Source organism: Myxocyprinus asiaticus, chromosome 17 (assembly GCF_019703515.2).
Source record: "Myxocyprinus asiaticus isolate MX2 ecotype Aquarium Trade chromosome 17, UBuf_Myxa_2, whole genome shotgun sequence".
Taxonomy (NCBI): domain Eukaryota; kingdom Metazoa; phylum Chordata; class Actinopteri; order Cypriniformes; family Catostomidae; genus Myxocyprinus; species Myxocyprinus asiaticus.
In genome coordinates, this window is record NC_059360.1 from 5,618,841 (window position 1) to 5,624,840 (window position 6,000).

Genomic DNA, 6,000 nt, shown 5'->3' on the forward strand with positions numbered 1-6,000 from the left:
TGGTTGGCGTTGTCATGCGCGTGGGTTGATGCGCACTTTTTTCTGTTTGTTTGGTTCTGGGGGAAGTTTGGGGTCTGACTGTGGCACTAATGTTGGAATGTTGTCTTTTAATTTTATTTTTAACACACAATCAATTTTTTTCTAATATGTCAAAATGTCAAATGTTAATATGAGTGGATTGTCTCTCTCCACATGGAATGTGAATGGGCTGGGGCACCCCATAAAAAAAAGGAAGGTTATTTATTTTCTTAAACGTAAGAAATATGATATTGTGTTTCTTGAAGAAACACATCTTTCTCAGCAGGAAGCTGAAACATTTGGGAAGATATGGGTGGACATGTTTTCTTTAGTGCTGGCTCAAGTAAGAGCAGGGGAGTCATTACATTGATAAGTAAGCATCTACAATTCAAATGTCTCAAACAGATTAAAGATAAATTAGGAAGAGTCATTATTGTTTTAGCAGAAATTCAGGGGCAAAGGTTGATTTTACGTGCCTAACACTGATGATCAGGGCTTTTTTATAGATCTTGAAGGGATGTTGCAAGCAGCTGGCACCCCTCATGATATAATATTGGGAGGAGACTAATCTGTTGATGGACTCAGTCCTTGATCATAGTGAAGCAAAGGTGTGCAAGCCCCCTAGAGCAACAGTGATGCTTCACAGGATGTCTAAAACTCTTGGTCTTACAGATATTTGGAGACCTCTGAACCCATCTGGTAGGGACTATACATTCTTTTCATCAGTCCATATGATTTATTCTAGAATAGATTTTTTTATATATATATCTAAGTCCTTCATTTCTTCTGTCGTTGATTGCTCAATTGGAAAAATCTTAGTCTCAGATAACGCCCTGGTGAGTTTAAAGGTGTTGCCACATATGGAGAAAAATAAATCATATAGCTGGCGCTTTAATGTATCCCTTTTGCAAAATCCTGATTTCCAACAAATGTTAAATGCTGAAATCAATGTTTATATGGAGACCAACTGGTCCTCAGTATCCTCTGTGGGCATGGCTTGGGAGGCAGTTCTTAGGGGTCGGATCATACAGTATGTCTCATTCATCAAAAAATCCAAAGCACGAGAGCTTGTGGAGTTGGAAGAGAATATTAAAAGTACCGAGACAGAACTGATGCGCCGAATGTCATCTGATGGCCTCAGAGGATTGACCTGATTGAAATACAGATATAATACTATTTTGTTGTGGAAGGTGGAGTTTTGGTAATTTAGGGTAAGACAGTCATATTTTGAGTCGGGCTAGATATATGAAGCAGAGAGAGTCTTTTTCTATCATTCCCTCAGTGAAATCTGCTGGTGGTGAAATTTTTACCTCGGCCATTGATAGTAATAATGCTTTTAAAGAATTCTACCTTGATCTTTATAGTTCCACATCTTTGCCTACTGATGAAGATATTAGAAACTTTGTGGAACCATTAGATTTCCCTAAACTGTCGACTGAGGAAAGAAATTCTCTTGATTCTGAGATAACCTTGGAGGAGCTTGATGAGGTAATTAAGGACCTGCCTACAAGCAAGGCTCCGTGGCCAGATGGCTTTGCCATTGAATTTTTTAGATCTTATGCTACAGAACTGGCTCCACTTTTGTTAGAAGTTTATACAGAATCATTAAAGAATGGAAAGCTTCCACCAACTATGACACAAGCCCTGATCAGTCTGATTCTTAAAAAGGACAAAGATCCAAGCGAGTTGGGTCACCTTCCAATTTCCCTGATCCAGCTAGATGTAAAAATGTTGTCAAAAATTCTGGCTAACCGATTAAGTAGTTATGACATCTCTTATACATATAGAACAGGTGGGGTTTATTCGGGGCCGCAGCTCTTCTGATAACATTAGGCGTTTCATCAATATCATGCGGTAAGTGGTGATTGATCAGACTCCGGTCACTGCCATCTCACTTAACGCTGAAAAGGCCTTTGATATGGTATAATGGGATTATCATTTTATGATTTTGGAAATGTACGGGTTCGGGAATACTTTTATTGAATGGATTAAGTTACTTTATAGACACCTGGTAGTGGCGGTACAAACAAATGGATTAATTTAAGATAATTTTACTCTGGATAGGAGCACCTGGCAGGGTTGCCCTCTTTCCCCATTATTGTTCTGTCTTGCCCTGGAACCATTAGCAGCAACAATAAGAAAAGACATTTATTTAAATGTTGCCTCAAGCATATGGCTGACCCCTAAATTAATAAATCCCCTTTCTGTTGGTCAGAGTGGATTGTGAGGGGGGTTAATACACTCGGTGACCTGTATGAGAGTGGAGTGTTGAGATCTTTTGAGAATTTGGTTCATCATTTTGGGATTCCCAGATCTCAATTTTATAGGTATTTTCAGCTGCGCCACCTGTTCTGTATTGTTTTTGGGAGTAGCACACACCCCCCTAAATTGGAAAAGGTCATGAGGTATCAGTGTATTACTCCCTGTTAATTCAGAGTCTGGGGGACGGAGCTCTAACTTCTATCAAGAGATTATGGGTGAAAGATTTAAACTTGGTATTGGAGGAGGGAGTGTGGGCTAGGATTCTAAAAAATGTGAAGTCTGTATCTAGAGATGCAAGGGTTCGCCTTATGCAATTCAAGATTTTACATAGATTCTATTGGACCCCCTCTAGATTGTATAGGCTTGTTCTTAAAGACACACCCACCAGCTGGCGATGCCAATCAGAGAATGGAGACACAACCAATGTTTTTTGGGGGTGTGTTAAGATCCAAGGGTTTTGGTTGAGGGTTCAGAGTTTTGTATGTGATGTCTTGGGCACTTGGGTTTTGTTTTGCCCCAGACTCTGTATTTTGGGAGATGGGGCGGTCATCAATGTGGGGAATAAACATGTGGAGGATTGGGTCCTAACCAGTGTTATGGTCACCAGACAGGTGATTTTGAGGGGTTGGAAGTCGGCTGGAGCACCCCCATTTCAGGAGTGGTGCTCGGGGATGGGGAGGGTGGCGGCTTTAGAAGAAGGGTCATATAAAAGACTGGGGAATTTGGATTTGTTTGTTGGGAAATGGTGTAGATACTTGGCATTCTTGGAGGGTGATTTTTTTTATTAGTTGTTTTGTTTTTGTTTTCTTATGTATGTGCTCATGTTTGACCATGTTTGTTGAGGGTCGGGGTGGGGTTGGTGATGGGGAGGGGGAGGGGTGGTAGTGGGTGTTAAAAGTTGATTCTGTGTATTTATGTTTTGCTTTTCTGTGTTTGAATAAAAAAATGTTATCAGAAAAAATCAGTGCAGCAATATATTAGTGCGCTTTGTCCCACATGTCATGAGCAGTATTTACGCATTTACCCTGTGCCCTCGCACTGGAAACTATCGCAGCTACTTTGGGCTGATTAACTGTATAAATCCATGTAAACATCCACTTTAAGTGTAAATGCCTTTTGCTCTACCGTTCATGTGATTGACAACTGGAGCCCGAACAGACAGCATTTCTGTGTGTACACAGCGAGGGGCATGAGGTGCGCTTGTGAGAGATGTGCGGTTGCAAGGCGATCGAATGAAGAATAATATATATGTTAATATAAAGAGTAAACACATTTATTTGTTATACTTTAGTATCTTTAAACTCCAGTACAAGCTGGGTAGCGTTTCTGGGTGCATAGCACCCTCATCCGACCAAATTATCATAACCTACATATTATAACAGAATATTTCAAGCATCCACAGAATTATAATTTCCACCATGTGCAGTCTCCTGAGTTAAAATAATATCACCTCAGTGAATTATTTTGTAAATAAAGAATTCTTCAGCTTAATGGTAAAATTCTGTATAACTATAAATAAAGAGTACATTTTAAAATGTATCTATGTTTTTCCTCTCTATATGTAATTATGTTTTTTTTTAAGTAATGATTTGACAAAAAGTAGAACATTGCAGAAGTGAAGGAAGCAGTAAACTCTCAGCTCGTATGTCTTCCCTGCGGTGGATTATGGGCAATTAACCGTCGTCGAGTGTACATCAAATGTACACTTGAAATTAGAGTGCATTGTGGATAAGAATGATTGAACAAAGTTAGGGAACGAGTGGCTCACTCAGAATTTAGACACTGCTACAAAATGGCCGACACCCGAAATAGTGCACTATATAGTGGATAGGGGGCGGTTTCAGACACAGCGAGTGTTCCTCGACAGGGGTTGGTACCCTATGCAGGCTGTGTACTCTGCCTTTAGAGAACAGCTAATGATCTATATACTTTCGACACTGAAAACTGTAACTACACTGAAATAAGGATCCATGCAGGACTTTAAAAGCTACACTATATTGCCAAAAGTATTCGCTCATCTGCCTTTAGACACATATGAACTTAAGTGACATCCTATTCTTAATCCATAGGGTTTAATATGACGTCGGCCCAACCTTTGCAGCTATAACAGCTTCAACTCTTCTGGGAAGGCTTTCCACAAGGTTTAGGAGTGTGTTTATGGGAATTTTTGACCATTCTTCCAGAAGCGCATTTGTGAGGTCAGACACTGATGTTGGACGAGAAGGCCTGGCTCGCAGTCTTCGCTCTAATTCATCCCAAAGGTGCTCTATCGGGTTGAGGTCAGGACTCCGTGCAGGTCAGTCAAGTTCTTCCACACCAAACTCGCTCATCCATGTCTTTATGGACCTTGCTTTGTGCACTGGTGCGCAGTCATGTTGGAATAGGAAGGGGCCATCCCCAAACTGTTCCCACAAAGTTGGGAGCATGGAATTGTCCAAAATCTCTTGGTATGCTGAAGCATTCAGAGTTCCTTTCACTGGAACTAAGGGGCCAAGCCCAGCTCCTGAAAAACAACCCCACACCATAATCCCCCCTCCACCAATCTTCACAGTTGGCACAATGCAGTCAGACAAGTACCGTTCTCCTGGCAACCGCCAAAAAAAGGTCTATCCCCCTCCTTGACCTAAAATTTAAATGATCTCCTGTATGTTAATAATGTTAAATTCCAGGAAGTCAAGAACCCATTCACCCCCAAATTCTCATTGTTCAAAGGATAAGACCATTTGGTACACAATGTTTTCTGTTTTGTACTTAAGGAGAGATGGCAGAGGAGCTCAGGGAGTCTGTAGTCAGATCTCTCACACTATCGCTGTGTGTTATTTTTATTGCCAGGTATGTTCCTCTGACTTAAATCTTATTTTTAGGAATGTTTGTTTATTCTGATCATATTTGAAATTGGGTTTGATTGAATTCTTGTAACAATGTTTTATACCCTACCTGGCAAATAAATTGTTATTATTTGATTTATTCTGAATTCTTCCAAAATAATTTGTGACTGGTAGATTGTGCTAAGATACTGTTTGTTACCGCATGTATGAGACCAGGATAAGACCATTACTGAAGCTTAATGATAGGAGAATCCATGTAAGACTTCAGTCACTGCTTATCGTCCGTCATAGCAAGTTGTGTGTACATGTCTTATGACAGAAGCCAAATCAGATGATATTTAGATTACCCTGCAACTTCTGACTATGAACTGAACTGGCTATCTTGTGACGTGAGATACACGTAATTGAAATAACGGCCGGTGTGAGACTCTAAGTGACTTTCAAGTATTGATCGAAAGGACAAACTGAAAATTAAGATGATTCAGAGTAATCAATAACTTACAAAGATCAAATTAAAAGAATGATCACAAATTAATTAGAGCTGTAATCTAAATTAGAGGTCAATTTAAATTGGAGTCAATAAAATTATAAAGTGCAATTGATAAAGTGCAAATTAATAAGTGTTTTTGGCACAGCGCTCAGAAAAGACAGAACAACGCAGAAACCTTCAGGGGCCATTCTATTGGAATCCAACATCGGACCAATAGTTTTGGCAATACCCCTTTTTTACAACATAAATTAGCATAAAAGTAATCCACAAGACTCTAATGGTTAAATCAGTATCTTCAGGAGTGATGTGATAGGTGAGGATGAGAAAAAGATCACTTTCACATTCTTCTTCTTGTGTTTTTGGTGATTCACATTCTTTTCTGCATATCGCCCCCTGCTGGGC